General features: G+C 42.1%; 1 protein-coding gene across 1 annotated transcript in view; it reads left to right on the forward strand.

The window, feature by feature from the left end:
• The first annotated feature begins 5,693 nt into the window (after positions 1-5,693).
• Positions 5,694-26,952, forward strand: part of LOC128702833 (mucin-2-like) — a 657,321-nt gene continuing 636,062 nt past the window's right edge. Inside the window, exon 1 of the mRNA XM_053797257.2 lies at positions 5,694-5,874. The gene's annotated coding sequence lies outside the window, so the exon portion shown is untranslated. The remainder of the gene's footprint in view (positions 5,875-26,952) is intronic.

The raw sequence follows: 26,952 nt of genomic DNA on the forward strand, positions 1-26,952 counted from the left end.
TGGGGCCCTCTGTGTTGTGATCTGAGGGCCCCTGTATTGTGATCTGGGGCCCTCTGTGTTGTGATCTGAGGGCCCCTGTATTGTGATCTGGGGACTCCTGTGCTCACCTAGTTGTACTCACCTAGTTGAGGTTGCAGGGGTCGAGTGTTGTGATCTGTGTTGTAATACAGCGCTGACCATTGGTGACATAATACAGCTAGGTTATGTTAAATAAGGTTCGTCAGGAAACAGGACAATTGTTTCCTGACGCGGCGCTGACCATCCGTGACAACGATCACAACTTTACAAAGGACCACACGTGATGAGGTATATACGTTATAACTGCATCAGTAATGGAAAATTCGTTCATGAAGGACAGCCAGTCTCCAGACTGTGACACATTATAAAAATTATTTTAACTGTGACCATAATTTTTAAAGGGGTGGACTGGTAAGCCAGCGGAAGGCCTCGGTCAGATGACCAAAAGCTCCAACGGCGGGTCATCTGAATAAGACCCTCGTCAGGAAACACTTGTCCTTTTTCCTGACGAACCTTACCCAACCTTCAGACTGTGGCAGTTATATGGACGAAGTGACGTGACGACGTTTCCAGGTATAGTAATTTTAGTCTTATCGTTATAGATTTCCCTTCAGGGAGGCTTCCTGACGCTTGTGAAGGGTTCTTGATTCAAGGAACTGGATCTGGCCATGAATCTGAGGTCAGTATAAAGTTTAGGTTCTGTACTCATAGTAAAACATACAAACATCGGACCCCGATAATAATAGTTATTTCTTGTGCAGCTCTGTATGACCCTTGTGTGTTTAGCACTTAAATTTTTATTGTAATAATAATTAAGGCCAGTAGGCTTTCTTCAGTGTTCCTCTCAAGGGAGGTTCCTTGACACTGGTGAGGGGCTCTTGATCTAGGAAATTGGATCTGTGCTCCAGTTCCCTAAATTGAGCCTGAATACCTTCCATCCCCCTCCCCATTGGCACTATAATCCTACGGGTGTAGCGTTCCCCCATGATAATAATAATGGAGTGTTCCTTCATTCTTATGTTCTTTGGATTTATGTTAGATTTGCTTAGGTTATTTTGAGCTAGGTTAGACTGCCTCCATGTACCAAACATGATGGAACCTAACGTAATCTATCATAACATAAAATAATGCAACTTAACCTAATGTATAATTATTGTACAGTGGTACTCACACTGTAGCATAAGGTAATGTAACTTAATCTAAAAATACTTAGCTTAATAAATAATAATATACAATGGTATTCACATTGTAGCACGCAGGATTATGTCGCATTATATCATAAAAAAAGTAAGTTTACATTTATCACAAGAACTCCCTCCGCCATCGGTAAATATGAAAATAACGTATCTTTATATTTACAAGTCAGATGAATGGCGTGTGGTTGGTCAGCTCTGTCACATTAACTCAATACTAACACTTGACTGGCCCTTCAGTGCTGCTTTTTAACCCAGAAAAGGGGGCATTGTTTTTGCTATTATCTCCTAAAGCAGTTAATTGCACAGAACAAACACAAGTGAAGGACAGAGTTCAGACTACGAGTTATACCTAGTAATATGGGTTCAACGTATTATACTCAGTACCGAAGCTGCAGTTTTATTCTGGGAAATATAACTTTATTGTACTTACGTGACTGCTGTATGACCCTTGTGGGTTTAGAGTTTAATTCTGATGGTATTATTATTATTATTATTATTATTATTATTATTATTATTATTATTGTTTACTTATAAGCCGCATTGCTTTTATCTCTAGCCTATATATATATATATATATATATATATATATATATATATATATATATATATATATATATATATATATATATATATATATATATATATATATATATATATATATATATATAGTATTGTAGATATAATTTTAACTAAGACGTGTTTCTGTCGCTGAGCTATCCCTTGAGAACAGTGCCGGATTTAGTAATGGGGGGGCCCTCGCTCTAATGTGATTATTATTATTATTATTATTATTATTATTATTAGTAGTAGTAGTAGTATTTAGAGGAAAATGCTAAAGTAATAGGAGCCATACAACCCCTGGGAATGGAAGGCAATCAGGTTAGAACTGTTAGATACAAGGAAAGAGAGGCCAAGTCCAATTCCTTAGATCGAGTCCCTCACCAGCATGTTGCAATATATATATATATGAATCTTGGCGTACTGCTTCACTTAAATGCTTTGCTTAATCTGACGTGTTAAAGCAATAATTTATTTTTATTTACTTATTTTTAATGACCTCTCTGTAAGTACTAGTATGAAATATCTTTCTTTAAATGCCTATCTAAGTTTATATATTTGCAATTATTTGTTTGCAATTAAATGAATAAAATATTGGGCTTGCTGTCTAATATTTCGTTTTACCAGTTCGTCAATTTATGAGGAAATATTTTCAGATATTCCTTCTGAAAAACTTTTCCTGTAGTTTCTAGTTATTGATCTTTCGTTTTGTTTATTGCTAATCCCAAGAAATTCTCGTTTAGAAAAAAGAGACGCGAATGCATAATGCGATTCTTTACTGCCAACATTTCGCCCCCACAGCGGGCTTTACTAAGTTCACATTAACAATTAGCCGTGTATATGTTCATCCTGTTGTAAGCTACGCAAGGTAGCTTACAACATGATGAACCTAACCTGAATCTTTACCTCACTACACTACATATATATACAAACATTATCTCTCAGGACACAGCAGGATTCAAACCTGCACACTGTATCAAAGGAAGCAGTACTTTAGCCACACAGCTAGTTCCCAGAATAAGTATAGGCACCTAGAGAATTTGTAAGCATATATATATAAGCGATGCAAGATGCAAAACAACCACAGTGTGAGTAGAATGATAGCTCTTGGCCTTTTGTGTTGTAATCAACACATCATCAGGAGCCTGTAGTGTTCCAGAAATGCGTAGAAAGTCCAAGCAGATTAGTTTGGAGGAACAATTGGATGTAATGGCTGCAACTTATCTTATGTGGGACAGACTGGCAAACCTCTAGATGTTAGGTTAACACAACACCGATATTTGATACAAATAGCTCAGGAATCAAATGCAGTTTCAACCACACTCGAATTAGCAACAATCCTGCAAATTGATCTGAAGCCAGGGACCTAGGTCCTTGTGCCTCATGACTGGAAAGAAATATTTTAGAATCGGCAATTATAAGACATAATAAACGTTCATTATATATTAGTTTCAGATTATTCAAACTCGATTCGTTTATAATTGAGGCTGTTGTGCATAACTTGAGGCCGGATTCCTATATGAATGCTTTGGATTGTCTGAAGTGTCGTAGTTCCACACCGATAAATTAGGGCCTATTTTCATGCTTTCTTGTGTTAGACCAACGTTTGCTCAAGAGTCGGGTGGGATAGATGAACTATGGTCATCTCCATCTGGATAAACTATAGATGTCTCCCTTTTGTTTTCAGTGAGTCGGCCGTGGACCCGTTTTCCTAATAATACAGAATTTTCCTAAGACAATTGCCAGATATACCTATATATAGAATTTAAAGTCTTTTATATCGGAGTCTGATAGAATTTTTCATAATTATCATGTCACTAACATTATGTTCGCTAGGTCATTGCTACATTGTCAGTGTTTATGGGCAGCTTCACATTTTACAGTCTATATTGCTTACACTGTTTATAAGATAACATGATAAATTTTGTTCTTATTGGATTCAAATAATTTATTATTTTCCTTTTCTAGCAAATATCAAATCCAAAATTAAAGGTTCATTACCTTAAGATATGATAAGATTTGTCCGGATTTTTAACCCGGAGGGTTAGCCGGTTAGCCACCCAGGATAACCCAAGAAAATCATTGTCATCGAGGACTGTTTGTCTTATTTCCAATGGGGTCTTTCAGTCTTGTCCCCCAGATTGCAACCTACACCACCCGCCTAACACCCAGGTACCTACTTACTACTAGGTGAACAGGGACGGCAGGTGCAAGGAAACATGCCCAGTGTTTCCATCCATGCCAGGGACTGAACCACGGACACTCAGGGTGTGAGGCAAGAACGTTCCCTACTTTAATAAGTTGATACGTAAACGCACTTATTACCATACTGTTTGGAATACTCTACTTTAATCTCTGAAACACACGGTGTTGGAGTTGCATTTATCAGGACACAGGACAAGTGTTACTTGATGCTGGTCTCAGTCACAAAGATCCACTAACTGGAGCTTTTGGTCATCTGATTAAGGCTTTTCTCTGGTTCACCGGTTCACCCCGATAAAAATTAAAAATCACAGTGTGATGTGTTTAGATTAAACATATTATATGGTATATCACCACCACCAGCTTGTACTGGTACACATCGCTGTTCCTTCACTACCACCATCTTGTACTGATAGACATCGCTGTTCCTTCACTACCACCACCACTACCACCAGCTTGTACTGGTACACATCACTGTTCCTCCACTACCACCAGCTTGTACTGGTACACTGATCACTTCACTACCACCACCACTACCACCAGTTTGTACTGGTACACATCACTGTTCCTTCACTACCACCACCACTACCACCAGCTTGTGCTGGTACACATCACAGTTTTATTAGGTGAAAGTTAGAGTTAGTTCATCGCAACTAGTTTGGAGTTTCTTAAACAGTTTTGTTGCTATCTCTCAGGATTTATTTTCGCTCCACTCACAAGGGCGGATAATACAGTTCACTCACAAGGGAGGGTAATACAGTTCACTCACAAGGGAGGGTAATACAGTTCACTCACAAGGGAGGGTAATACAGTTCACTCACAAGGGAGGGTAATACAGTTCACTCACAAGGGAAGCTAATAACAGTTCACTCACAAGGGAGGGTAATAACAGTTCACTCACAAGGGAGGGTAATACAGTTCACTCACAAGGGCTAATACGACAGAAACAACACATTCAGCACAAGCTCTTTTTGTATATGTATATGTTACCTTCACCTTGATGTTGATCCAAGGATTCAAAACATTACTTTCCTTTCTCGTATTACCTGATTGCCTTCCATTTCTCAGGCGTTATACGACCCTTCGAGTTTAGTGCTTCCTCGTAAGTATAATAATATTGTGTTAACCCAGTTATAAGGTCCATAATGCATATTTATATGCATTATATATAGAAAATACACATTTACATGTTTAGAAACACACCTGAGTGCTTTCACGTGCTTACACACATATCTTCAGAGTATGTGTGTAAACACATGAAGTGCTCATGTATTTTTCCTATTCACACTGGTATTTGTTTTATATTTAGAATCACGCATTTGCTGTGATTTATCCCATTTACCTGTATAGTGATGTAAGTACATATTAACTGTTTGAATGAAGCTTTCACCAAATGTGAATACGTACCTTTGGTTTTTGCTGTTTCTTTAAATCATGTTAAATGCTAAACCCATGTGGGTCATTCAGCGCAAGATGTGGTGGAGGGTTGATCCAGTGTCTGCTGAGCGCCAGACAGACGCGCTTCCTATTTGTACTCGCCTATGTGTACCTTTGGCAAATAGTGTTTACGTGCATGGAGTGGTGGATGCATTAAATACTTCTCATATATGGGGAGGAGATCGCAAGAGAGAGGGTAGATGCATGGTGGAGTGCTTGAGGGAAGGTAGGAGGGAGGAGGTGGAACATGGAGGTCGGCAGGTTGGTGCAGCTCACAGCTTCTCCAGCTGGGCAGTTGCGGCTCACTCGGCCTGACAGTAGTACGTGTGTGTGTATGTGTCGTGCGTCCAGTCTTTTTTTTTTCACTTCACTCGCCGGATTTAACGAACTGGATCTACGTGTGCTTTCCTACAGGAGGTGGAGGGCTTGAGGTTGTTGTGGTGCTGGAGCTGCGTTGACCAAGGTAGGGCGTTACGTCACAATTTACCACACCTAACTGTAAAACATGTTATGGGATAATCATGTGCTGTTAACTCTAGTCTAGACTTACTCTGTAGTTGTTCTGTCGTATCTTACAGGTGTTGGTGATAGGGAAAAAATAATGTTGGTTTGTAAAATGTGAGCAGTATTCCTCTCAGCACTAGTTGAAGTGTGGAAACTAAACAGTAAAAGTTTCCTGTGATGTGTTTATGGTATGGTAGGTGAGAGTATAGATGGAACAATGTATAGAGGTTGTAGGTGATAAAACTACAATCAGTAACTACAATATAATGTTTTCTGTGTATGTTGTTTTGTGGATGACCACTGTTGGGTGACTAGACTGCCACCAGGGTGTACAGTATAGCGAGGGGTCACTAGTGCCAAGGGGAAGGGATACAATATATTGTATGGGATACAATATAATCTGGAAGTGTGGATGCCCATTGTGTGGATTGTGTATGGGTGTGTGGATGACCAGACTGCCTCCTCCACCATTACAGGTAAACAGATGTTAACCTCTGTTACATTCACGCCAGCTGAAAGTTCTCTCACTCTCACTGGAAAATCACCTCCAGAGCTTAACAAATATTCCTACGTACTTCACTAACAATATTTGTATCAAACCATATACTTTATTTATTATTAATTGTTGGTAGGCAATGGTAAACTTCCCACCATCATCCAATGTTAGGAATAATAAGTTATAAATCCAGGACGGTTTGTGCCCCACTAATACCTTGATAAAGCGACTGTCATCGTTTGTGGATTGCATCCGCCGAGTATTATGTGGGTAGTGGGGGTATGGTGGGGTGTTGGGGAAGGGTGGTGGGGTGTTGGGGAAGGGTGGTGGGGTGTGTAGTGCAGTGTTGGACTACGGTGGTGGTTGTTGGAGTTAGGTGGTGGGGTTGTTGGGGAAGAGAGGGAAAGTGTTTTGACAATGTGGTGGGATGTTTAGGTAAAGTGGTGTATGGGGTGAAGGCGTTGGATGCAGAGCGAAGAAGGGGAGTGTTGGGAGGAATGGTGGGGTATGAGTGATGGGGTTGTGGGAGGTAGTGATGGTGTGGAAAGCAAGGTGGTGGGGGTTATGGTGAACAAACTTAAATCTTGTAACCTTGAGTACTTGGAGATGCTCACCTGCTGACGCTCCTTATCTCAGAGCCATCACCAGTAGCCTGGCTGATCAAGAAAGCAGGCTGCGATTAATAGACATAGGATCGAGCCTCCTCTACTCCTTGTGCCGAATGACCCACCCAGGTTTAGCGCTTCAAGAAATACAGTAAAATCCTCACTTAAGATGCACTAATTATTGCTATTAATATTTTCATAGAGAAGCGCTAAACCCTTTGAAGTTATACAGCGAATAGGAAATTACACATGATAATGTTTGTTTCGATGAAAATATAGCTCCAATTATCTGGATCAAGAGCCCTGCCCCAGCATCCAGGTAACCTCACCTATCGTCATGACAAGGAGTGGTCATAAACGTTTATACTATTCTGGTTTTGAGAGGTCAGCGCTGGCAGCCCGGCCTGAGGCCACAATTCCTTGTTGATTTCCTAATCAGGCAGCCTGTTAACCACCCGCTGGACTACATAGCCATCACAACCTGGCTGATCAGCCGTTTGTTGCAGGTAGAGGTCCGCTTTTCTCTTTAATATTTCTAATTTATGTACACATTATTTCTTTTATCTGCTGGTAGAAGGCTGAAGATAAATGATTCCGAGACCCGACAGGTTGGTAAATTAGACACATGTGCAGCATTTGGGTATCTTTGTTGAGGAAACGTTTCGCCAAACAATAGTTTCATCAGTCCAATACAAAGAAGAATGGTGAAGATCAGAAGGAGTTTGAAGTAATCAGTCGATCAATTTTTTCAAGATTGATAGACTGATTACTTCAAACTCCCTCTTATCTTCACCACTCTTCTTTGTATTGGACTGATGAAGCCACTGTGTGGCGAAACGTTTCCTCAATAAAGATACCCAAGTGTTGCACATGTGTCTAATTTATCAAGGCTGAAGAGTTCCGGACTACAGGTGTTCAGTATCCTCTCATTATGCCTATGTTGCCCTCGCTTTTTACTGGATTTATATTACACTTCTTAACGGTATCTCACTCAGGTTAGTGGTTATGGCTACAACCCTCAAGTATTCTCCATGTGTATTTTATAAGCTACCCTTCTCTTCTTCGTTTTAAAAAGGAATTTCCAAGTACTCTTAAGCCGTTCCTTGTAGGTTAATTGTTTTATTGGTCATATATACATGCAGTATTATAAACGGTATCTCTCAATGTTTTTAGCTCTATCTCTCTTGTCTTGAAAATCGCATTAAGCACAACGATATTCCAGGAGTGAGAGCACAACGATATTCCAGGAGTGAGAGCACAGCGATATTCCAGGAGTGAGAGCACAACGATATTTCAGGAGTGAGAGCACAACGATATTCCAGGAGTGAGAGCACAACGATATTCCAGGACTGAGAGCACAGCGATATTCCAGGAGTGAGAGCACAGCGATATTCCAGGAGTGAGAGCACAGCGATATTCCAGGAGTGAGAGCACAACGATATTCCAGGAGTGAGAGCACAACGATATTCCATGAGTGAGAGCACAACGATATTCCAGGCCATGAGAGCACAACGATATTCCAGGAGTGAGAGCACAACGATATTCCAGGAGTGAGAGCACAGCGATATTCCAGGAGTGAGAGCACAACGATATTCCAGGCCATGAGAGCACAACGATATTCCAGACGTGAGAGCACAACGATATTCTAGAAATGAGAGCACAGCGATATTCCAGGCGTGAGAGCACAACGATATATTCCAGACGTGAGAGCATAACGATATTCCAGACGTGAGAACACAACGATATTCCAGACATGAGAGCACAGCGATATTCCAGACGAGAGCACAACGATATTCCAGACGTGAGAGCACAACGATATTCCAGGCGTGAGAGCACAATGATATTCCAGACGTGAGAGAACAACGATATTCCAGACGTGAGAGCACAACAATATTCCAGACGTGAGAGCACAACGATATTCCAGACGAGAGCACAACGATATTCCAGGTGTGAGAGCACAACGATATTCCAGACGAGAGCACAACGATATCCAGACATGAGAGCACAACGATATTCCAAGCGTGAGAACAACGATATTCCAGACATGAGAGCACAAGTGATTTTAATAGCACCATAAATGGCGTGGCTTCTTTTGTTTTGAAAGTTCTCATGCTCCTCCCTGTCACTTTCGTGGCGCTTATAATAATGTATTCTCTAAACGATAGATCATCTGATAATATTATTCTACAATACGAATGGTTTAAAACCGACGAGTTGAAGATTGAGACACATATGCAACATATGGGAATCTTTAATGAAGAAACGTTTCGCCACACAGTGGCTTCATCAGTCCAATACAAAGCAGAAAGGTGTAAGGAGAGGAGGATTATGAGGTGATCAGTCCCTCAGCCTGAAATCGATGTGCTCAGTCCAGTTCTACAAGATTGATGGACTGAACACATCGATTCCAGGCTGAAGGGCTGATTACCTCAAACTCCTCCTCTCCTTACACCTTTCTGCTTTGTATTGAACTGATGGCCACTGTGTGGCGCAACGTTTCTTCAATAAAGATTCCCATAAGAAAGAAGGAAGATTGCGGCAGGCCTACTGACTCATGCGAGACAGGTCCATGTCACTCCCCGGCTTAGACCAATTACCCACCCAGTCAGGCCACATCCACTTAAGGAAGAAACACGGCATCAGACCTAGTAGCACAAGCTAGTCAGGTCCAACTCACACCCACCCACACCCACTCGTGTATTTATCTAACCCATTTTTAAAACTACACAACGTTTTAGCTTCTATGACGGTACTCGGGAGTTTGTTCCACTCATCTACAACTCTATTACCAAACCAGTGCTTTCCTATATCCTTCCTGAATCTGAATTTTTCCAGCTTGAAGCTATTGCTGTGAGTCCTGTCTTGGCTAGATATTTTCAGCACGCCATTTACATCCCCTTTATTTATTCTTTTTTTTTTCATTTATACACCTCGGTCATATCCTCCCTAATTCTAAGCCTTTCTAGAGAGTGCAGATTCAGGGCCCTCAGTGTATTCTCATAGGGAAGATTTCTGATACATAGGATCAACTTTGTCATCCTCCTCTGTGCGTTTTCCAGAGCATTTATATCCATTCTGTAATACGGTGACCAGAACTGAGCAGCATAATCTAAATGAGGCCTAACCAAGGATATATAGAGTTGAAGAACAACCTGAGGACTTCTATTTTTAATGCTTCTTGATATATATATGCCAAGGATTCTGTTAGCTTTATTGCGAACACTTATGCACTGTTTTCTTAGTTTCAGATTACTGCTAACCAGAACTCCTAAATCCTTTTCGCAATCAATAATATTGAGATCAGTTTATATGACGCATGGTTATTTTCTTGTCGAACATTTAGAGCTTTGCATTTGTCAATATTAAACTGCATCTGCCACTTCTCCGACCATCGCATCAGTCTATTCAAATCATCCCGGAGTGCTCTAATGTCCTCGTCAGAATGAATTCGACGGCCTATTTTGGTGTCATCGGCAAACTTGCTTATGTCGCTATTTATTCCCTCATCTATATCGTTTATGTAAATTGTGAATAAGGGGCCCAACACTGACCCCTGTGGAACACCGCTTGTGACGTGCCCTCATTCTGATTTCTCCCTATTTATGCAAACTCTCTGCTGTCTATTTGTCAACCATACCTCTACAGAGGAAAAATTTTTCTCCTATTCCGTGTGCCTTAAGTTTTCTCAATAGCCTCTGATGTGGAACTTTATCTAAAGCCTTACTGAAGTCCACATTCACAATATCATATTCATTACCATGATCTACCTCCTCAAACACCTTAGTGAAAAAAGTTAGAAAATTCGCAAGACAGGAACGCCCCTTTGTAAAACCGTGTTGAGATTCATTAATCAATTTATACCTTTCAAGATGGCTACGAATTGCCTCGGCAATTATTGATGATGATACGAAGCTCTTAGGCAAAGAAATATAGCAGCCAGCAGTTTTCGAATCCACGTTGACAGCTCTCCACAAGTGTGGCTTAGCTCTCTATAGATGCCCATATTGGCATCTGTAGCTGAGTGGTTTAAGGCATCAACTTGGGAGCTCAGTTACACTTGTGGAGGGCTGCCAACAAGGGTTCGAATGTGATGCTTCTTTGCATATACTTTCGCCTGCTTCTGCGAGGGGCACGAAGCTGTTATGTCCGCTTAGAGGGGTGAGAGTAAATAAAAATGCCAAAACCGTGCCCTGGATTACTAAACTTCTTTCTGTGCTAAGAATGGAGTTTATTTTGCTTATTATCACAGTTTGTGATATGTTAGAAACCTGAATATCCAACTCGCTATCTGTTATACCTATTGGTATAATTTTTCACAATGCCTCGGGGATTTGTCGTTATTAATTGTTGAGAGTAGCAAGATTTTTCTGCTATAAAGCCATTTTGGCTTGGGTTGTGTAGTTCACTTTTTTTTTTTGTTTTGGGGGAGGGGGTTATCCTAGGTAATTTACACATATGTTAAACTATAGAAGATATGTTTGTGAGCACATGAAAGCGCTCCGCTCCGGTTTTATTTCCTATTTTCACTATAGTACTTTTACATGTTAAATTATGTATGATAATTGTACTTGTGTACCTATACGTAAATAATCTTAGTTACTTGCTAAGGACTTGGGTTATCTTAGGTGATTTACACATATGTTAGATTATGTGTGATAATTGCACTTATGTGTACCTGTACCAAAATAAGCTTGCTTATTTAAGGACTTGGAACCCTCAAAAGACGTGTTTTTCTAGGGACGATGTTGGACACCTCACGAAATTCAGTGAGGCTAAACTAGTGTTTAAAGAAGACGATTTAAGACGGAGAAAATGCATAGAAGCTGCTCCAATTGCTGTCAGTAACACTATCAAGCAAAAGTCCGGTAGTTACAGTATCTCAAAATTGCTAATCAACAGGATATTACCCATTCTGGAAACTGCTGTTACATGATGTCAACAGGTCCCTCAGAAGTCATCCGTCCCTCCACCTCAGTTCCACTACTACTACTACTACCACCTCTACCCACACGACACTTCACCTGACTCCTGCCACTATATATACGCGTTTTCTTAGTTTTCTCTGAATTAGGACTGAAGAAGGCACTCGTGGCGAAACGTTTCCTTTAATAAATGTCCTGAACTGTACATAAGTGTCTTTTTCCACATCTTGTCGGTATCACCATACCATTTCCTCAGAAGCAGTAGTGATGTGAAGACGTTGTAATCAGTCCATCACTATTGAAGGACGTAGATTTGAGGTGGTCAGTCCCTCAGGCTGGAGAAGAGTTTTGTTCCATAGTCTGGAACATTGACATTCCAGACTATGGAGCGTTTAGTTTTACTTTCCTTTGTGTTTCGTGATCTTAATCCTGTAATATTTCCTTTCAAATTTAGTAGGCCTGGTAACAAATTAGGCCGCATAGACGATTATCTCTGAAAATATTATCAAGTATTCCCAATATGTCATTTATATAATAATGACATACCAGTTGACCATCTCTTAAGGTAAATATCTCTTTAATGTCGTACGTTGAATTGCGTGCGGTGGCTAACAGTAACAGCCTGATTAATCATGCCGTGATCCACCGGGAGGCCTGGTCATGGACCAGGTCGGGGGGCGTTGACCCCCTGAATACCCTCCAGATAGGCAGGAGAACCTTTAAATGTTTTCTTCAACCACGTATTGTATTTGTTTCTATAGAGAAGAGTTGAATACTAAATGTTTCTTTGTAATTAGCATTTCTTGATACGAAGGAATTTTGGTCATCGATAGATGTCCGAATTGTCCTAACTGCTTGGTTGTCTCCTCTGTTGCAATATTGCAAAACTTTGCTCTGATTTATTGTTTCCAAGGATGTATAAGTCAGGAGGTCAGGAATAAGGGAACATACTAAGGGGGTAGTAGCCATGAGGCCAGGAATAAGGGAATATACTAAGGGGGGTAGTAGCCATGAGGCCAGGAATAAGGGAACATACTAAGGGGGTAGTAGCTACAAAGCCAGGAATAAGGGAACATACTAAGGGGGTAGTAGCTACGAGGCCAAGAATAAGGGAACATACTAAGGGGGTAGTAGCTACGAGGCCAGGAATAAGGGAACATACTAAGGGGTAGTAGCTACGAGGCCAGGAATAAGGGATCACACCAACGGGGGTAGTAGCTACGAGGCCAGGAATAAGGGAACACACCAAGGGGGGTAGTAGCTACGAGGCCAGGAATAAGGGGACACACCAAGAGGGTAGTAGCTACGAGGCCAGGAATAAGGGATCACATCAAGGGGGGTAGTAGCTACGAGGCCAGGAATAAGGGAACACACCAAGGGGGGTAGTAGCTACGAGGCCAGGAATAAGGGAACACACCAAGGGGGGTAGTAGCTACGAGGCCAGGAATAAGGGAACACACCAAGGGGGGTAGTAGCTACGAGGCCAGGAATAAGGGAACACACCAAGGGGGGTAGTAGCTACGAGGCCAGGAATAAGGGAACACACCAAGGGGGGTAGTAGCTACGAGGCCAGGAATAAGGGAACACACCAAGGAGGGTAGTAGCTACGAGGCCAGGAATAAGGGAACACACCAAGGGGGGTAGTAGCTACGAGGCCAGGAATAAGGGAACACACGAAGGGGGGTAGTAGCTATGAGGCCAGGAATAAGGGAACACACGAAGGGGGTAGTAGCTACAAGGCCAGGAATAAGGGAACACACCAAGGGGGGTAGTAGCTACGAGGCCAGGATAAGGGAACACACCAAGGGGGGTAGTAGCTACAAGGCCAGGAATAAGGGAACACACCAAGGAGGGTAGTAGCTACGAGGCCAGGAATAAGGGGATACACCAAGGGAGTAGTAGCTACGAGGCCAGGAATAAGGGAACACACCAAGGGGGTAGTAGCTACGAGGCCAGGAATAAGGGGACACACCAAGGGGGTAGTAGCTACGAGGCCAGGAATAAGGGAACACACTAAGGGGGGTAGTAGCTACGAGGCCAGGAATAAGGGAACACACTAAGGGGGGTAGTAGCTTCGAGGCCAGGAATAAGGGGACACACCAAGGGGGTAGTAGCTACGAGGCCAGGAATAAGGGAACACACTAAGGGGGGTAGTAGCTACGAGGCCAGGAATAAGGGAACACACGAAGGGGGTAGTAGCTACAAGGCCAGGAATAAGGGAACACACCAAGGGGGGTAGTAGCTACGAGGCCAGGATAAGGGAACACACCAAGGGGGGTAGTAGCTACAAGGCCAGGAATAAGGGAACACACCAAGGAGGGTAGTAGCTACGAGGCCAGGAATAAGGGGATACACCAAGGGAGTAGTAGCTACGAGGCCAGGAATAAGGGAACACACCAAGGGGGTAGTAGCTACGAGGCCAGGAATAAGGGGACACACCAAGGGGGTAGTAGCTACGAGGCCAGGAATAAGGGAACACACTAAGGGGGGTAGTAGCTACGAGGCCAGGAATAAGGGAACACACTAAGGGGGGTAGTAGCTTCGAGGCCAGGAATAAGGGGACACACCAAGGGGGTAGTAGCTACGAGGCCAGGAATAAGGGAACACACTAAGGGGGGTAGTAGCTACGAGGCCAGGAATAAGGGAACACACCAAGGGGGTAGTAGCTACGAGGCCAGGAATAAGGGAACACACTAAGGGGGTAGTAGCTACGAGGCCAGGAATAAGGGGACACACCAAGGGGATAGTAGCTACGAGGCCAGGAATAAGGGAACACACTAAGGGGGGTAGTAGCTACGAGGCCAGGAATAAGGGAACACATTAAGGGGGTAGTAGCTACGAGGCCAGAAATAAGGGAACACACTAAGGGGGTAGTAGCTACGAGGCCAGGAATAAGGGAACACACTAAGGGGGTAGTAGCTACGAGGCCAGGAATAAGGGAACACACTAAGGGGGTAGTAGCTATGAGGCCAGGAATAAGGGAACACAGCAAAGGAGTAATAGCTATGAGGCAAGGAATAAGGGAACACAACAAAGGAGTAGTAGCTACGAGGCCAGGAATAAGGTAATTATGAGTAAGGTGAGAGACGCGAAGTGTATTGTGCAGTATTTCCACTCACAACACATTTATCACATGAAACACTTGCGACTTAAGTGCCTCATAGAGGGCTCACACAGCCTCAGAATTCACAGAATTTTTCAGAGTTCACTGAGATCCTTGTAGCTCACTCTAGGAAGTCATTGAACTTTTAGAGGACTCGCTCAGGTTATTATGGGCTCTCCTAAAAACTCACTAAACTTTCAGTGCTCATTTAACTTTTCGTGCTTCTCATATCTTATTGTGAACTCGCTCATCTAAGAATACATCGAAACTTTTGAGCTTACATATTTCTACTTTGCGGCCTGGTCTTTGTTTTGATCAGCCTGACTTGGCTGTGACCAGTTTCGATTTTCATTCCCGCGGCTGAGCCGGAGGCCTCGGCATCCCTGTGAATCGCCTGGTCAACTAGGTTCTTTGTGCTGATGGTCCACAGATGCACATATCCATCACAACTCAACTGATCTGGCACTTGTAACTGAAAGCTATCCAGCTTTTTAAAAAAACACCCATCTTCGTTCCAGCAGCATTTTTGATACCTGCTGGTATTATAAGGAAGTCTTGGACCACAGATGCTGACACTGTTTCTATTGTACCCATGGCCTCCCTGTTCTTCATTGAGTTTATTATGCACCTTCATATCTTTCACTTCAGTAGGTTGTAACAGCATTGTGCAGGTAGGGAGCCGGCCCTCAAGTATCGTCTGTGTACATATCAGGTACCGCTCTCCTCCGCTCCACAAAGAGCAACCAAAGTGCTTTGAGATGTTCCCAATAGTTTAGATGTTTTAATGATTTTATGCGCCGAGGTACGACCTCTGTACTTTTTTTCAGAGACTGTTGATGCTCGCAGACACAGTACCACATTTGCATCATAGCCAAGGTGATCAGGGATGGTTCACAAGAACATGGGTTCCCTTCGGAAAATATGAGGTCTGTCGTAAATTTTCCTTGAATTTAAAGAGAGGATATTGAAAAACCTCGGCTTTGCAACTTCACGGTATGTTTAGTGTGCTTATTTTGCATAGCTCCCATTCACTTACGGAGTTATTTCGGTGTGCGGATTTATAACAAGCTTCGTAAATTTTTCTTCCTTCAGGGGGAGGGGGGTGCCTCAATGCTGGTGAAGGGCTTTTGATCAGAGGAATTGGCGGCACTCTCCCTTTGATTAAACCTGATTATCTCCCATTCCCCAGGCGTTGTATGACCCTTACAAGTTTATAGCTTCCAGGTGAATATCTTATACTATGTGCAAGTGTAAGTTCCTCGCCTACGCTCCAGGGAGGCAAGTTTGACAAGTTTTGGCCGTTACCAATAGTTTAGTTGTTTAGATGGGTGTGAGCAGTGAATGTTGTGCTCACATTCTCCAGGACTGTGCACACATACATAGGTGTGTATCTCTTATACAATGACATGTCTATCAAAATAAACATTTAATGGGACATCACTTCGATGGAAGGTCGATCACATGTCACCCATGACCTCATTTACACGCCTCACTTTCCAGTATACAAGTCTCTGGCCTCATGCATTTGCTTTAGGCTAAGAGACTGATTATCTTCCAACAAGACTGAAGCACTAATTTCCTCAAACTGCCTTTCCACTTGGTTTCGTATCTCCAGGATTATAATTAATCTCTGTATTTGACTAATGAAGCCGGCAACCCAGACGAATTATTTTGTCAGCAAACATACGTAGTGTTGCACGTCATACTCGTCAGCATGTTGGTGTTGTGTACCATTTACAATAAGATATGATTACCTTTGTGAGAATGAGAAATATTGTATATAGGTTATCGCCTGAGAGGGACTGAGACTTCCCATCACCACTGGGTAATTTACTAACCAGATTGCCATTTAGAAATCATTCACTAATAAATCAAGGAATAGTCAAATATGGGTTAAATTAAATAGATAAATATAATCATATCTTTACCTTATAAGTATAGTATTACACTTTGACAGTTATCTTACTCTTACTCAGGAATTCAGTTTAGGAGACTTGAGTTTATACGGAATAATAAAGTAATGGGTATCAAGCAAACTGAAGTACAAGACTGTCCAGTCTACACTAGCAGTTTACACCTGTACTTCCTAAGGCAGGTTCCACCTCTCCACCTAGGTATGGAGTTCTTGCCTCAGCAGAGGCTTCTACTCAGGTCCTTTCATAGTTACTTTCCCTGATCTTATAAACGCCCCTACAACCCCCATACATAACTTTTGGTAGTCTCATGAGAACTCTACACTGTACTCGCTTATGAAGAAGAGAATCCCAGACCAAGGAATTATACCAGCTAAGTCTATTTAAAGACATTTATGGATGACGGCGATTACTTCTCTTCCCTTTCTCAAAAAACAGGGAGTTTTAGACAACAGTCTGAATAACTCACACCTGCCTAACTTACAATACCCAAATTCTACAGTTGAACTCGATAATCACTCCATCAACGTTCAGTGCCCCAGTGTCCAGTACATGTGTGTGTGCCCTCAAGACCATTATAAAAAACTTTGTCTAAGTCATGTATTCAAAGCTTATGCACAAACTTAGATAATGTATACATATGAAAATCTCAAGCTCCGGTAAACAGTGCCCCTCAAGGAAGACTCACAAGCGTCAGCGAGTGAACTACTCTTGTTCCTAATTTTAAACCTGTACTTCCAATTCCTTGGGTGAAACCTGATTGCCTTAAATTCCAATGTGCTATATGACCCCTACATATTTAGAGCTTTCCCTTAAAGTTTATGAGGAGCATTGGTCATATTTTGGTAAAATTTGTTGTTCAGTGTCCCTTCAAGATGAGAGGCTCTTGATACGAGGAACTAGAGTTATCCTTTCATTCCTTCGATCACACCTGATTGCCTTCCAGTCCTCAGGCGCTGTATGACCCTTACGTATTTACCGCTTCTTCGGGAATATAATCATTTATTGTCAACAGAGGAAGCCCCAGTGTATGGTGCTAGAGGTTGTGTAATGGTATTAGAGGTTGTGTTATGGCATTAGAGGTTGTTTTATGGTGTTAGTGGATGTGTTATGGTGTTAGAGGTTGTTTTATGATGTTAGAGGTTGTGTTATGGTGTTAGAGGTTGTTTTATGGCGCTAGTGGATGTGTTATGGTGTTAGAGGTTGTGTTATGGTGTTAGAGGTTGTTTTATGGTGTTAGAGGTTGTGTTACGGTGTTAGAGGTTGTGTTAGTATTAACACTGTGTATGTGGTGCTAGAGGTTGTGTTAGTGTTAACACTATGTGTATAGTGCTAGAGGTTGTGTTAGTGTTAACACTGTGTATGGTGCTAGAGGTTGTGTTAGTGTTAACACTGTGTATGGTGCTAGAGGTTGTATTAGTGTTAACACTGTGTATGATGCTAGAGGTTGTGTTAGTGTTAACACTGTGTGCATGATGCTAGAGGTTGTGTTAGTGTTAACACTGTGTGTGTGGTGCTAAAGGTTGTGTTGGTGTTAACACTTTGTGCATGGTGCTAAAGGTTGTGTTAGTGTTAACACTGTGTGTATAGTTCTAGAGGTTGTGTTAGTGTTAACACTGTGTATGGTGCTAGAGGTTGTTAGTGTTAACACTGTGTTTATGGTGCTAGAGGTTGTGTTAGTGTTAACATTGTGTGTATGATGCTAGAGGTTGTGTTAGTGTTAACACTGTGTGCATGATGCTAGAGGTTGTGTTAGTGTTAACACTGTGTGTATAGTTCTAGAGGTTGTGTTAGTGTTAACACTGTGTATGGTGCTAGAGGTTGTGTTAGTGTTAACACTGTGTATGATGCTAGAGGTTGTGTTAGTGTTAACACTGTGTGTATGGTGCTAGAGGTTGTGTTAGCGTTAACACTGTGTGTATGATGCTAGAGGTTGTGTTAGTGTTAACACTGTGTGTATGATGCTAGAGGTTGTGTTAGTGTTAACACTGTGCGTATGGTGCTAGAGGTTGTGTTAGTGTTAACACTGTGTATGGTGCTAGACGTTGTGTTAATGTTAACACTGTGTGTATGATGCTAGAGGTTGTGTTAGTGTTAACACTGTGTATGGTGCTAGAGGTTGTGTTAGTGTTAACACTGTGTATGGTGCTAGAGGTTGTGTTATTGTTAACACTGTGTATGGTGCTAGAGGTTGTGTTAGTGTTAACGCTGTGTGTATAGTTCTAAAGGTTGTGTTATTATTAACACTGTGTATGGTGCTAGAGGTTGTGTTAGTGTTAACACTGTGTGTGTGGTGCTAGAGGTTGTGTTAGTGTTAGCACTGTGTATGGTGCTAGAGGTTGTGTTAGTGTTAACACTGTGTGTATGATGCTAGAGGTTGTGTTAGTGTTAACACTGTGTGTATGATGCTAGAGGCTGTGTTAGTGTTAACACTGTGTGTATGATGCTAGAGGTTGTGTTAGTGTTAACACTGTGTGCATGGTGCTAAAGGTTGTGTTAGTGTTAACACTGTGTGCATGGTGCTAAAGGTTGTGTTAGTGTTAACACTGTGCGTATGGTGCTAGAGGTTGTGTTAGTGTTAACACTGTGTATGGTGCTAGAGGTTGTGTTAGTGTTAACACTGTGTGTATGATGCTAGAGGTTGTGTTAGTGTTAACACTGTGTATGGTGCTAGAGGATGTGTTAGTGTTAACACTGTGTATGGTGCTAGAGGTTGTGTTAGTGTTTACACTGTGTATGGTGCTAGAGGTTGTGTTAGTGTTAACACTGTGTGTATGATGCTAGAGGTTGTGTTAGTGTTAACACTGTGTATGGTGCTAGAGGTTGTGTTAGTGTTAACACTGTGTATGGTGCTAGAGGTTGTGTTATTGTTAACACTGTATGGTGCTAGAGGTTGTGTTATTGTTAACACTGTGTATGGTGCTAGAGGTTATGTTAGTGTTAACACTGTGTATGGTGCTAGAGGTTGTGTTAGTGTTAACACTGTGTATGGTGCTAGAGGTTGTGTTAGTGTTAACACTGTGTATGGTGCTAGAGGTTGTGTTAGTGTTAACACTGTATGGTGCTAGAGGTTGTGTTATTGTTAACACTGTGTATGGTGCTAGAGGTTGTGTTATTGTTAACACTGTGTATGGTGCTAGAGGTTGTGTTAGTGTTAACGCTGTGTGTATAGTTCTAAAGGTTGTGTTATTGTTAACACTGTGTATGGTGCTAGAGGTTGTGTTAGTGTTAACACTGTGTGTGTGGTGCTAGAGGTTGTGTTAGTGTTAGCACTGTGTATGGTGCTAGAGGTTGTGTTAGTGTTAACACTGTGTGTATGGTGCTAGAGGTTGTGTTAGTGTTAACACTGTGTGTATGATGCTAGAGGCTGTGTTAGTGTTAACACTGTGTGTATGATGCTAGAGGTTGTATTAGTGTTAACACTGTGTGCATGGTGCTAAAGGTTGTGTTAGTGTTAACACTGTGTGCATGGTGCTAAAGGTTGTGTTAGTGTTAACACTGTGCGTATGGTGCTAGAGGTTGTGTTAGTGTTAACACTGTGTATGGTGCTAGAGGTTGTGTTAGTGTTAACACTGTGTGTATGATGCTAGAGGTTGTGTTAGTGTTAACACTGTGTATGGTGCTAGAGGATGTGTTAGTGTTAACACTGTGTATGGTGCTAGAGGTTGTGTTAGTGTTTACACTGTGTATGGTGCTAGAGGTTGTGTTAGTGTTAACACTGTGTGTATGATGCTAGAGGTTGTGTTAGTGTTAACACTGTGTATGGTGCTAGAGGTTGTGTTAGTGTTAACACTGTGTATGGTGCTAGAGGTTGTGTTATTGTTAACACTGTATGGTGCTAGAGGTTGTGTTATTGTTAACACTGTGTATGGTGCTAGAGGTTGTGTTAGTGTTAACACTGTGTATGGTGCTAGAGGTTGTGTTAGTGTTAACACTGTGTATGGTGCTAGAGGTTGTGTTAGTGTTAACACTGTGTATTGTGCTAGAGGTTGTGTTAGTGTTAACACTGTGTGGTGCTAGAGGTTGTGTTATTGTTAACACTGTGTATGGTGCTAGAGGTTGTGTTAGTGTTAACACTGTGTATGGTGCTAGAGGTTGTGTTAGTGTTAACACTGTGTGTGTGGTGCTAGAGGTTGTGTTAGTGTTAACATTGTGTGTATGATGCTAGAGGTTGTATTAGTGTTAACATTGTGTGTGTGGTGCTAGAGGTTGTGTTAGTGTTAACACTGTGTATGGTGCTAGAGGTTGTGTTAGTGTTTACACTGTGTATGGTGCTAGAGGTTGTGTTAGTGTTAACACTGTGTGTATGATGCTAGAGGTTGTGTTAGTGTTAACACTGTGTATGGTGCTAGAGGTTGTGTTAGTGTTAACACTGTGTATGGTGCTAGAGGTTGTGTTATTGTTAACACTGTATGGTGCTAGAGGTTGTGTTATTGTTAACACTGTGTATGGTGCTAGAGGTTGTGTTAGTGTTAACACTGTATGGTGCTAGAGGTTGTGTTAGTGTTAACACTGTGTATGGTGCTAGAGGTTGTGTTAGTGTTAACACTGTGTATGGTGCTAGAGGTTGTGTTAGTGTTAACACTGTGTATGGTACTAGAGGTTATGTTAGTGTTAACACTGTGTATGGTGCTAGAGGTTGTGTTATTGTTAACACTGTATGGTGCTAGAGGTTGTGTTATTGTTAACACTGTGTATGGTGCTAGAGGTTGTGTTAGTGTTAACACTGTATGGTGCTAGAGGTTGTGTTAGTGTTAACACTGTGTATGGTGCTAGAGGTTGTGTTAGTGTTAACACTGTGTAAGGTACTAGAGGTTATGTTAGTGTTAACACTGTGTATGGTGCTAGAGGTTATGTTAGTGTTAACACTGTGTATGGTACTAGAGGTTATGTTAGTGTTAACACTCTACTCACCTATATGTGGTTGCAGGGGTCGAGTATGAATCAGTGTTGCCCACTTAGGTTAGCTTTACAGCCATATACCTGTGACATATCTGTGATCAGTATTGAGGGTTTTCTTTTACCCTGGCAGCCTGGTTTGTGAAGCTTTGCCTGTTCAACCTGGCTGTTGCAGTTAGCGGCCCGCTGTAACACTGAAAAAAGTAATTAAGATGATGTGGGTCATACTATTTTGAAATTATTTAATTTTAAAACCATTACCGTATTTTTGTTACTTTTAAATTTATGGAATTGAATGATGGGGGTATCGAGAAAACCGTTCCACTCTTATTTATGACTTAATATTTGCAACAGTGTGTGTGTGTGTGTTTGTGTGTGTATGTGTGTGTGTGTGTGTGTGTGTGTGTGTGTGTGTGTGTGTGTGTGTGTGTGTTGTGTGTGTGTGTGTGTGTGTGTGTGTGTGTGTGTGTGTGGGTACTCACCTATTTGTGGTTGCATTGGTCGATTCATAGTTCCTGGCCCCGGGTGTCTTTGTGTGTGTGTGTGAGTGGGTGGGTGGGGGGGTGTATATTCGCCAAGTTCTTTGCGAGGGTCGAGTCTCAACTCCTGGCCCCGTCTCTTAAACCACAATCACCGGCATTCAATAATACCGGTGATTGTGATATGATAGGTCCTCGTGTCCTCTATCATACCAACTCTTAAAGCTGTGCATTTAGTTTGCCTCTGCCACTTTGGCATGGAGCTCATTCCATTTATCAACCTGAGACTGAAAACGTATTTCCTAACATCCCCGTAGCTCATCTGTGTCTTAAGTTTTCATTTATGATCTCTCGACCCTATACAACTCATTAAAAAAAAAATATGCTGTCAAGGCCTCTGAGTATCTCGTACATCGTAATCATGTCTCTTCTAATCCTTCCTGCTACTAAAGCCGTCAGGTTCAGTTCCTTAAGATCAGATTTTGTTCTGATTTTTTAACCCCGGAGGGTTAGCTACCCATGACAACTCAAGGAAGTCAGTACGCCATCGAGGATTGTCTGTCTTATTTCCATTGTGGTTCTTCAATCTTGTTTCCCAGGATGCCACTCACGCCAGTCGACTAACACCCAGGTACCTACTTGCTTGCTAGGTGAACGGGATAGCAGGTGTAAGGAAACATGTCCAATGTTTCACCCTTGCCGGGGATCGAACCACAGACACACAACGAGAGTGTTGCCTACCAGGCAACAGTATTTTTGTTTTCGTATATGCCTGATGAGGTGAGGGCTTCTTGTTGGTGCTGTATACTCCATGATGGGACTAACATAGGTCGTGTGGAAAGTTCTCAACGATTTTATTGAAAGTTTCAACAGCAATTCGGACGTCAGTTATCCTCGCATGTGCTGCTAATTCTATTTGATTTATGTGCACCTCAGGCGATGTGTTGGATGTGATGTTCGCTCCAAAATCCTTTTACTCGAGTAATATCAATAGATTCTTACCTCTCAAACTGTATTCTGTCTCTGGTCGCCTGTCTCTTCCAATTTGCACTTGCCAAGATTAAACTCCAGTAACCACTTGTTTGACCATTCTTGGATTTTGTTCACTTCTACTTGTATCCTATCTCTGTTCTCTTCAGTTTGCATTCTTTTACGTAGTTAGCAAATAATGAGATATACGAGTCAATCCCCATGGGCAGGTCATTTATGTATATTAAGAATAATAAAGGCACTAGAACTGACACATGGGGAATCCCACCTGTTACAATTTCCCATCCTCAAAAACTGCCCTTCCCATCACCCTCTGTCTTCTGTTTGTTAGATATTCCTTGATCCACTGTAGGACTTGACCTCGTATCCCTGTGTGCTCTGATTTGTGAATCAATCGCTGGTGAGGTACAGTGTCAAATGCTTTCCTGCACTCCACGTTTCTAGGCCCAGTCTTTACCTGATTATCTTTTCCAATACTTTGGACAGTATGAATATCGGTGATATTGGTCTGTGTTTCAGTGCCTTTTGTCTGTCGCCCGGCTTGTATATTAAGATTACGTTTGTAGTTTTCCAACTGTCCAGTAGCTGTCCCGTCCCCAGGGATTTGTTGCAGATCATTGCTATAGGTTAGCATAATTCGTCCGCTCCTTCCATTATACATGATATGCCGTCAGGACCCATTACCTCCTCCTTTGATACATGAATTTTATTCAGTTCTCTTCGACCCTGGCACCATCCCTGTTTGCTCAGTCAATACCTCCATAAATCTTCTGCTTAATTCCTCACAAACTTTTCTGTCGTCTTCTGTGAGTTTCTCTCCCTTCCTCTTCACCCTTGTCATTTGGTCTTCATACAGTCAGTCATCTTCCTACTTATGTGACCGTATTAATATCGGCTTTTGTTTGGCTTTCTGACGTTTGGTTTCTCCTCTTATCCTTACATATACACTCCTGGTTGTTCTGTTTGCCACCTATACTCTGCCGTCGTTTGTGTTCTGTACTTTTTCAGTGCTCTGTTGCATCTTCCTTTGGTCTTTGTGCAGCTCTCGCTAAACTTATGGGGTGATGGAGGGCCTCGCCAAGAAGTTGTTTGGAGACAACAGCAAACTTTGTACCTAACAGGTATGAAAAGTCAAGATAGAGGGTTCTCTGTCTTGACTTCTCACACCTCCTGCTAGGTATAAAGCTTGGTGTTCCCTCCAAACACTTCCTGAAGAGGTCCACCATCATCCTGTGAGTTGTCTGTCCACTGTCCCACTGGATTCCATTAAGAAAAATCTTTCGTCCCTGTATAGTCCTTTCTTCTATAATCTTTTTTATCATTCGTACATTCTGCTCTTTCCTGCCCTCACACTGAGCTGAGTACTACATGGTCACGAACTCCTAGTGGTAAGCCCATATTCTGTTTCATTAATGATAATTGAGACACTTGTGCAACATTTGGGTATCTTTATTCTGGAAATGTTTCGCCGGCCAGTGGCTTCTTCAATCCAATACAGAGGATGGTCGAAGATGAGTTTGAGGTAATCAGTCCCTCAGCGTGTTGATGTGTTCATTCCATGAATCTTAACAAAGTGTTGTACAAGTGTCTCCTTTATCAACTTGTCGGTTTTCGAAACCTTTTCTTCACAATTTCATGAATGTCAGATTCAATTTAGTGAAAACCAGATCTAGCGGAGCTGGTTCGTCCTGCCCTCACTCTTGTGGCTTCGTTATCATGTTGGCTCGTTAAACTATTCAGTGTTGCCTCCATCACTTTTATTCTCCGTGTTTCTGTTCCTCCTTGTGAGCCCCAGTTATTTTGCTCTTATTTCTTTGCGATTGAAATCCTTCTCATAGCTTCCTTGATGCTGGTGAGGGCTCTTGATCCAAGGAATTGGACCTAGGCTCGAATTCCTTGAATCGAGCCTGAATGCCTTCCATTCTTCAGGTATTGTATGATCCCAATGGGTTTAGCACTTCCCGTGGATGTAAATGTAATGTGATTAAAATCGCTTACAAATATTGTGTGTGTGCGCGCGCACGCTCTCACCTGTTTGTGGTTGCAGGAGTTGATACTTAGCTCCTGGCTCCGCCTCTTCGCTAGCCGCTATTAGGTGTGTGTGTGTGTGTGTGTGTGTGTGTGTGTGTGTGTGTGTATGTATGTGTGTGTGTGTGTGTGTGTGTGTGTGTGTGTGTGTGTCTGTGTGTGTCTGTGTGTGTGCGCGTGCATGTGTGTCTGTACATGTACGCATGTGTGCGCGCATACTCAGCAGTGTGTACGTGTACAGGCAGAGTTCAACCTTGTGACCCCGCCAGTTAAGCTTCAATTGAGTGCCACAGTTGGTGTGTCCTGGACTCTCATATCCACCTATGTATACAAGTATGGTGCTTCACAATCCCCTATGTTAGAAGAGTTTCCCAACCTATATGTTGCTCATTTTAATATATAGATTAGACCCATGGTGTTGTGTTGTGGTTCCTTGTATGTGAAGTACGGTGCTATTGTCGACCCAGAGTATATTGTACAGTAAGTGGTGATTACTTCTCTACTCACCCTTTGCTCCACCAGACTGCCAGGAACTTTATACACCATCCTGTAAGTCAGTCGATTTGTTGATAAGACATGTGCAACACTACATATCCGTGAAGGTCTTGTAGATGTCCTCTGAACCAAGATTCCATGATGTTGCTGTGTCTGACAAGAAAGGTATTTTATACCTTTCTTGCACAACTTGTCAGACACAGCAACATCATGGAATCTTGGTCCAGAGGACATCTACAAGACCTTCACGGCTGCTACTACTGACCCATCCCTTTGGGTAGGACCTTCTTCCACTGGGGAATCCCGCCTACCAGTGACTATGCCCTCGTCTGCTACACGTCCTTATGCACTGACGCCTATATAACCGCCAGTCTTTTTGCCCTTGCTCCAGATTCTCCTCCACCACGATGCTGTGAACACTAACTCCAAGGCTGAGGGACTGATTACCTCAGCTTTTGTATATAGTTCTACTGACTTCTAATTATGTGTGTATATTTCTGATTATGTCCTGTATTGGTAAAGCCACTGGATGGCGAAACGTCTACAATAAAGATATCCAGATGTTGCACATGTGTCTTAACTTTTATTAATATTGGTAATGAAAAATGTAATACTGTTTTAGCTTTGTTTTAAAGTTCTGTTCTTAGAGGAATCTTAATGTTGAAACTGAAGATAACCTCCCAGTCTTTGTATCAAACCTGATTCCCTGCTATTCCTCCAGCACTGTGTGATGATTAGGGGTCTGGTGCTTCTTCATTAATATAATAATAGCGAGTATGGTGTCATCTCTTGAGACAACAAGTAACGTAGATGGTAGGACGCCCAATGTTAGTGCGGCAGCCATCATGTGTTGACTCCGTGTCACCACGTTTGTGGAAATGTTTATTGACTGTTTGATATATAGCTGTGTGTGTGTGTGTGTGTGTGTGTGTGTGTGTGTGTGTGTGACAGAGAGAGGTGAGTGTGTGAGCTGAAGGTACACATGAGTTCAGTTTAGTTGGGCACAAAGGCATACTGCCGATATATAATGCATCGCAGCTCTAGAGAGAGAGAGGGAGGGAGAGAGAGAGAGAGAGAGAGAGAGAGAGAGAGAGAGAGAGAGAGAGA

The sequence above is a fragment of the Cherax quadricarinatus genome, chromosome 82, assembly GCF_038502225.1.
Source record: "Cherax quadricarinatus isolate ZL_2023a chromosome 82, ASM3850222v1, whole genome shotgun sequence".
Taxonomy (NCBI): Eukaryota; Metazoa; Arthropoda; class Malacostraca; order Decapoda; family Parastacidae; genus Cherax; species Cherax quadricarinatus.